The sequence below is a fragment of the Lissotriton vulgaris genome, chromosome 3_1 (genome assembly GCF_964263255.1).
Source record: "Lissotriton vulgaris chromosome 3_1, aLisVul1.2, whole genome shotgun sequence".
In the NCBI taxonomy this organism is placed as follows: domain Eukaryota; kingdom Metazoa; phylum Chordata; class Amphibia; order Caudata; family Salamandridae; genus Lissotriton; species Lissotriton vulgaris.
The window spans coordinates 348897986-348906942 of NC_141689.1; positions in this window are offsets into that span (position 1 = coordinate 348897986).

The following is an 8957-nucleotide window of genomic DNA, read 5'->3' on the forward strand; positions in this document are numbered from 1 at the left end:
AGACAACAATAGATGTTCAATAAGTTGTCTAAATCGGGGAGTTCATCCAGGCAGATGGTATTAATACGGGTCCTGGTGTAGTTAGGACAGATTGCCGTATTCCTGGGAAAACGTGCCGACGCGCGTTTCGGTGAGAGGCCAATGTGGCCACACCTTCGTCAGGGCCAGGGTAGTATGCTGGGCAGGGAACAGAAGTAAAATCTGGAAATAAAAATTCATGCCTTAGTTCCGCATTCTTGATATGTATACACAAAGACATATTCCAACATTTCATTTTCCTCATATTGCTCTTTTTTAAAAAAAAACATATATAAAACTTGTTGATATGCTACATGCTTGGTTGACATTTTTGACACTGTGCAGTAACAGACCCCCAGGAGACACTCCCCAAGGTGGAATTCCCTGTTTCGTGGAATCCAAACAAGGCAAACTGATAACCTAAGCTAAATGAACCGTAGAGTCCAATTCACAACACCACACATACTTTTTTGTAATCATCCACTCATAATCGTCCACCTAAGACCTCTCGTCGTAACCAGACACGTTTTCATTTCTGTTTTTAAGAAAGGAGGTTAAAGTAAGAAAGGCAAGATTTTTGCACACAGAAAGGTAACCGAGTTATCCTATATTAGCCAACAAAGGCAAATCAAGGGTTGTATCAATGAACCCTTCGGCCAGTCAGAACCGGCCCATAATCCATATGAACGGTGGTTATGCCATCCGGATTACGATGCACGGTTTCCGGCAGGGTTTCCATGCTGGCCTTTCCAACATGGAAACCCTGTTGGAAAGTGTGTTTGGGGCCCCTAGCAGGGCCCCCTTTCCCTTGCTGCCTCAGGTTAGGGTCATAGGTGCCCCCTGGTAATCCCTGCACCCCGTGGTAGGCACTGGTGCCTGCCCCGAGGTGCATGGATTAACACAACCTCACATTTCCCAATGGGAGCATGTACTAAGGCCGTTTGCCGCCCTAAAATATGCTCCCATATGGAAATGTGGGAATGTGACCACACCATGTGTGGTTGCATCATAATTAGGCAGTCAGGACCGGCGACCATTGGTTCGGTTTCTGCCATGATGTCGGTCGGAAGAAACTCCGACCCACAGCATGATAGGCCCCCCAGTGTTTTAGAAAATGTTGGAAAGGGAGTTAACTTCCCTCCCTTCTTTTTGAATCCATCTCAGATCCCAGCATTGGCCATTACGTACTTCCTGCTCATATATAAAGAGTACGCTATTGCGTTGTTCGGTTAGAACCATTTTTTGCTGAACTCATTTGAGCCAGAAACATCCCGATGTAAGGCTGCCTGCATCGTCTCTACGACATCTAAGGTAAATGCTAATAATAGCTGCCACTTTACACGGCCCCTTATCGTTCCCTATTTTAAAATCAACAACGATATATATAGCTAATAGATAACTCCGTTTTTTTTTCAGGAGAATAACCTTCGAATGATTTTAAAACAGCAGCCTTTACCAGCATCATGTGAGGTTTTGCGATAACCACCAGACCGCTACGACTTAATTGCTAACGAATTAGGTAAACAACCTTGAATTTTGTATGTTCCATCTACATCGGCCTGTTTGTTGTGACACACCACTATACATTATATTTAGGTACATCTCTTATGTATCCATTTTAGATAATGAAATCGGATCATTTCGAGTTGCTTCTTTAAATAAACCTCAGATGTTGACGCCGCTGCCCACCTAGGACCCTTATGTGTAAGTAGTTCACGCTGCCCCTTAATATTCCAGCAATTTCCTCCCTCATAGCAAAACATATTTACGGTTTTCACAATATATTTTTTTATGCTTACTATATTTGGTTTAGGAGAAGTCTCCACCACTACTATTCGTATTGAAAATATATGGGCCGGTCCTCTGTCTCTATCACGAGCCCAAGGGCGTATACCTTCGAAAGCAATTACATTTAGTAAGTGGTCTGAAATAATCCTCATCAGTTATGAATTGTTAGCAAAGTATCAGTAATGTCTCATGATTCAGAATGAGTCACAACTATAACCATTGCCACTTAAATTTATGCTCTCAAGGGCCATATTCTTGAAATTGCACGGGTATAGCGTTACTACATAGAATAATTTTGAATAACATACATAGCTCTGTTCTATCTACCTTGATATACAGATTGAGCTGAAACCACAGTATATCATTGTTTATCATCAGTTTCATGGTAAGAGCACTTAAAAGTATATATGAACGGTTTTACAGTTGCCTATAAGGTCATAGAGTAATTGATTTCCCCCACACAGATTTTGTTGATCTCTCCATAGGCCCGGAGATGTACAATACGATTTAACTACTACTAATAGGACATTTTAGACTCTAATGTAAATATATGTAGATAAGAATGTATTTTTCTATTAAATATGTATATAGTTGTATATATGTCTAAAAAATGTTTTTTCTTTTATTCACTATGTGAAGCCATGTATTATTATACAGAAGGATTATCTGATTAGACGACTTTATAATTCGTCAGGTTATCTATAGTGCAAGTATATATATGTGACATTATTTTCTACTCGAATACCTGTATTTACCACTTTTTTGTTATAGATAGGCACTCTTACTGTATTATTGACATTGATATCATGTGCTTTATAGAGTAGTGGACGGCTACATGATGAAGGCATGTATGCCGAAACGCGCGTTGTAGACATCTGCCGCACTGCCTGAGTCAACGTTTTCATCTATCACATGGATTTGTAAATACTTATGATTGTTTTTTTTCACAACCGTCTTTATTGAAATGTTAGGCAGAGCATAGGTACAGTTCTCCACAATCAGGAGGATACCGTCCACAATAAACATTTAGCAGGATAAACAGAGAGCCTAAAATTAAAATTACCCCCCTCCCCGTCCCATGTCCCATCCACCCCCAAGAACACACCCCAACTCCCGTCCCCATCTACCCGCCCCTTATCCCACCCTAACCCCGTGCACGTGTTCACAGTTCACCAAATATACAGGTAAGGCAGAGTAGGTATCAGGTATCGACCTAGGGCCCAAGGTCCCCTTCCAGAGGCGGCACATCCTCCGTATCAGCTGGGGGTTCCAAAGTCAGTCCCCTGTAGTCCGCCCACCGCTTCCAGATCTTATAATGTTTCCGGGGGCACCCCCTGGCCTCAAACACCGGCAGCTCCAATCCCATAAGAAAGTCTAAGCCCACCTTCCAGGCGGCAAGTGGGGGGGCACGGTCACTCTTCCAGGCTCTCGTCAGATCTCGCTTTGCTACAACCAACCCCAGTAACAGTAGATGGCGTTTATAGATGTTACCACCAACATTCTCCAGGACATGGAGGAGAGCCAGCCTGGGTGTACGGGGGAGATCCCACCCCAGCACTTCCGACAGACAATTCCACACCCCATTCCAAAATCGAGTCAGACCCACACAAGACCACACCGTATGCAACAGCGTTCCCCGTTCAGTACCAAAGCGCAAGCATTCCGGAGCGGCAATGAGGCCTGCCCTCCACAGTCTCTCCCTGGTATAGTATGCTCTATGCAAGTATTTAAACTGTATGAACCTGAGTCGCACAGCAATGGCAGCCCCACGGGGGGATTCAAGGGCCTCCCTCCAGTCATCCTCATCCAACGGACCAATATCCGTCTCCCAGGAGGCCTTCAGTGACAGGAGAGAAGAAGAGCAGTGAATAACCAGCGTCTGGTAAATTTTGGAAACTTTCTTATCTCCCAGGTCCCCCATGAAGAGCTTGGCCTCCACTGGGCTGAATTCAGGGAGCTGGTCCAGTCCCACCAGACTCGGCGCGAGGGCATGGCGGAATTGTAGATATTTGAAAAATTGGGTCTTGGGCATATCGAATTCGGAGCTGAGATCCTGAAAGGATTTGAGGGTGGTCCCTGTGAGGACATGGCCAAGGGAGGAAATCCCTATGGCGTCCCAGCCACCAAACCCCGATAGGGAGGCCAGTGCCGGAAGCCGACCGTTATTCCACAGCGGAGTTTCGGCTGTCAGCCTGCCCCACCAACCCATACGGCGCAGTGCCTGCCTCCAGATCACAAAGACCACCTGGGTGACCCACGGCAGCATCCTCCGCCGCCCGGCCGAGTACAATAACGTGTGTAGCGTGGCACCGCCCATCAAAAAATGCTCCAGCGCATAAGCTGGGTCGCTGTGGTCGCCATACCACTACTCATTCAGAACCAGCAGGTGAGAGGCCTGGTAGTAGGACAGGAGGTCAGAGGAAGCCAGACCTCCACAGTATGTGGATAGAAAGCAGGTCCGTAGTGCCACTCTAGAGGCACCCCCGGCCCACAGAAACCGGCCAAGCGTCGAGTTCACGCGACGGAACCACTGCGGGTCAATCCTATACGGGTGGTTCTGTAATTGGTAGAGGAGCCGTGGCAGGGCAACCATCTTGAAAATGGCAGACCTGCCATATATATTAAGGGGCATGCGAGACCAGGTTTTGACGTCCGATTGGACTTTATCCCACACCGGCTGTATGTTACGCTCCCATGCGACCGTGGCGGACACCGACAGGAAGACACCCAGGTATTTTAGACCACCGACCACCACCTGTAAAGCCGAAGCCCAGGGGTATGTCTCTGGCTCGTCGCCCAGCACCCAGAGGGTCTATTTGCGCTGGTTAAGAAAGAGTCCCGAAACCTCGCCAAACACTTGCATCATGTCCAGTATGCGAGGGCCAGAGCGGTGAAGGTCAGTCATAAAGAAAAGGACATCATCCGCATACAATGCGATTCGATCTGTGAGGTCCTCTCCCCACACAAAGCCACGATACTGTGCATCAAGACGTACCCGTGTGGCCAATGTTCCATGGCCAGAGCGAAGAGGTAAGGGGAGAGGGGGCATCCCTGTCGGGTTCCCCTGGCAATCGGGAACTTCTCCGAGATCGCTCCAGAGATACGCACAGAGGCGGTGATGTCTGTGTACAGCAGCCTCACGTAGGAGATGAACACCGGTCCCAAGTTGAGGAGCGGCAGAAGGGTAAAGAGGTAGGTCCAACTGACCGAGTCAAACGCCCTGTCAATGTCTGCCAGCAACAACGCCGCCCGATCCCCGGTCACCGCCACAGCATCCACCGCCGCCTGTGCGCGCCTAATGTTGTGTCGCGTCGCCCGGTGCGGCATAAAGCCTGACTGATCCGGATGAACCAGGTCTGCAATATATGGGAGCAGACGGTTTGCCAGAGCCTTGGCTAGTAATTTAGCCTCGAAGTTGATCAGGGATATGGGACGATAGGACTCGTGACGATCGGGGGGCCTACCCGGTTTCTGGAATACAACAATTTCGGCCTGACGCCAGTCCGACGGCAGGCTACCCCGCTCCCGCGCTAATTCCAACGCCCGCCTATAGTGTGGCCCTAGCTGCAAGTGGAACTTTCTATAAAATTCACTGGGGAACCCACTCGGTCCCGGTGCTTTGCCCACATTGAGCTGGCCGAGCGCATCCCCCAGTTCCTCCGCTGTCAAGGGGAGGTCCAGGGCTTCCCTTACCTCATCCGAGACTGCCCGAGGGGGCATCTCCGCGAGGAACCCAGCAATCGCTTCCGGCTGGAGGTACTCCCGAGGAGCATACTGCTCAGCATAATATCGCGCAAAGCTCGCCGCCAAGGTCGCAGGGTCAGTTATCGCGGTTCCCTCCCCGTCTGTGAGGCCTGGCAAGGTTATTGGTTGTAGTGTGTGTTGGCAGAGTCTATGGAGCATGGTGCAGGATTTATCTCCCCATTGGTAGACCCTGCTCCGCGTGGCCAGCCACGCTTGATGAGCTTCATCTAGTAACACCGAGGCGTAGGAGTGCTGCGCCTGCAGAAGTAATCGTAGCGTTAGATCATCTCTCTCTCCCCGACATCGTCCCTCCAGCACCTCCACCCGCTCAGCAGCAGCAACAATGGTCTCCTGTCGAGTGCGACGGGCAGCCGCACACCATGCAATGTCAATGCTTCTTATAGTAAGTTTCATGGCTTCCCACACAGTCACCGCGTCAATCCCTTCCGCCAGATTCTCCTGCCAATAGTGGGCTATCGCGCTGCGCATGTGTTGTGTGTAGTCTGCTCGCTGTAGGTGCCACGAGGACATCCTCCACCTAAAGGGCCGTCGTGGCTTGTGCAAGTCGATCTGTACCGTAACAGGGGAGTGATCAGACAGCCCTCTAGGCCGAATCGCAGCCCATTGCACCCTGTCAAGGAAGGCCCTCGGCACAAACACACAATCCAGTTGTGAGAAGGAGCCGTGCACGGCCGATACATACGTGTACTCACGCGCCCTGGCATGCAAGTGTCTCCAGGCATCCGCCCAGCCCAGCCCATCAATCATTGCCTTCAGCCGCGTAGAGGAGGCCGCAGCCGCAACCCCCTGCGAACTCTGTCTGTCCAGGCTTACATCCACCACATCGTTCCAGTCACCACCAATCACAGCCAAGGAGTCCGGGATCTCGGCCCAGAGGTCAAACAGTTTCTCAGCCAAGGACCACTGCAGCGGGGGGGCATAGACGCAGCCAAACACCACTGGTTCCGAGCCAATCGTCCCTTTCACAAACACATACCGACCCTGAGGATCAATCCAGTGACGTTCGTGAGTATATGACAGCCGTCTGTGGATAAGGATAGCTACCTCCCTCGAACCCCTGGAAAACCCAGCATGGAACACCTGGTGGAAACCAAAGCGCTGCAAACTCAGTGCCTTTGTGCCTAACATGTGTGTTTCTTGGAGGAGCATCACATCAGCCGCGTTCCTTTTACCCCACCACAATACCGCCCGCGCTTGATCTTGTCCAACATCCCCCGAACATTCCAGCTCAATATTCGCATAGAGTCATTAGTAAGGTCCTGCCTGGAGGTGTCAGCCATAGTCACAATGAACAAGTCTCTGAGGCCTCCAGGGCCCGACCCAGGCCTCCCACATCCTACCAGCCAAAACAGAAAAAAACACGTGCACCCCTTTCAGAACATCCACCCCCCACCCAGTCCCTTTCCACCAACCCCGTTCCCCCAACAGCCCAACCCCCCACCCCCAACCCCTATACCTCAGAAAACATTGAAGTACCTGTCGCGGCATGGGGAGCTTCAGGCCCAAAACAGAGCGCCTAAAACCCACCATACCAATGGATCCCAACTATTCCCCCCAACTAACAGAGCCGTTCCCTCAGGGCCACCCCCCTGCCAAGGGAGGATCGAGCGGCCCAAACAGAAAGTACCCCAAACCCCCATTGTACTAAGCACCCAGATCTCATGGAGAGCGCAGCAGTCAAGTGCCACCCATCTGGAGGCCCCATGTCCCACCACGACCCGGGTTATACTGCACCAGTCGTCGTCTGCTCCGCCACCCAGGCCTCCGATCAAGGCCCTCCGCAGGTACCTCCAATGGAGCCAGACGAAGCAATGAAACATGGATTCACCCCATGCTCAGTTTTCTCTCCCCGATTGGTCAGTGTCAGGTTGCGTTCTGTCCAGTAGTCCCTCTCTGGACAGGGAACGCCATCGTGAGCGGGACTTCCGATGTCGTTCACCCTTGCCTGCAGAGTCGCTCCTCTCCTGTGATGATCCACGCGATGGCCCAGAGCCCAGTCCCGGCTGGGCGTTCGGTCGGATCCTGACTGTCTCATCCGTCCACTTGAATACGTCCTTGGGGGAGTCGAAGAAGTGAGTCTTGGAATTGAAGACCACTCGAAGGCGGGCTGGATACAGCAATGAGTATTGGATCTTTAGGCCACGCAGTTTGGCCTTCGCAGCCAGAAAAGAATGTCGCTGCTGCTGCACCTGCCTGGTGTAGTCCGGGAAAATCATGATCCGGTGGTTGTCATAGAGCAAAGTTTCTTTGGCCCTCGCTTCCCGGAGTATGGTGTCCCTGTCGTGGAAGTTTAGGATTTTTGCTATGACGGGCCGAGGCCGTTCCCCCACCGGCGGTTTCTGTGTCAATGCTCTATGCGCGCGCTCCACCACAAAGCAGCGCAACATTGCGTCCGGGGGAAGCCAGCTTTCCAGCCACCGCGTCAGGAAGGCATCCATGGGCCCTTTCTCGCAATCTTCCGGAAAACCTACGAAGCGCAGGTTATTCCTTAGCGCTCGCCCCTCCGCGTCCTCCACACGAAGAGCCAGTCCCTTCTGAATCTTCTCCATCTCCACCACTTTCCGTTTCAAATCGCCAACGTCTCCCTCCACTCCCGTGATCCTGGTCTCGGTCTCCGTGATGCGGGCGACAGCATTGCGGAGGTCTTGGCGTAATAACATTACATTGGCACCCACCGCGCCAATTTTGGCATCTAACATGTCTCTGGGCTGCGTAATGGCCGCCATCAGAGCCGCGTTGTCTGGCCCGGTGTTCTGGCCACCCCCGGCAGCCCCCGATCCCCCATTGGGACCGGTGAATTTGTCGATTGGCCCCTGCTTGGCGGAGTTCGTGCCGCCCCCGCCTCTGGTCATGGTCCGGACAGTTGTAATGGGCCGCCCGGTGTCTTTGGTAGTCTCTCTGCACACCGTCACCCAAGATCAGCCGCCACCGGGGTGAGGCCAAGGACCCAGAATCCCGCAGGGCACCTCGCCACACCCGCCTGCCACCACCGGGCACGGTCACTGCGCCCGTTTCATACAGTCAATGGCCTCAAGCAACATCCAGGGCCCCAACAGCAAATGAGGCGGTAGACCCGGCTCCTCACCTTCGAGGGGCTCCACCGGTGTCCCGTGTCCAAGGAGCACTCCGCCGCCGTGGGTGGTGGGCACAACCAAACGCCGGGACCAGGGCGGCCAGGCGATGCCATGTCTCAGGGCCCTCCCGGTCACCCAGGCTAGGCACAGCGGGGGGAAAGCAGACGCCGAAGCTCCACAGGCCGTTCCGCCAGCGAGGCGGGAAGACGAGGCGCCCCCAACAATGGCGCGGGCAAATCTCCGGGCCAACTACCCAGGGGGGTCACAGCATGGGGTCCACAGCAGCAGGACGTGCTCACTCCCCGCCGGCAC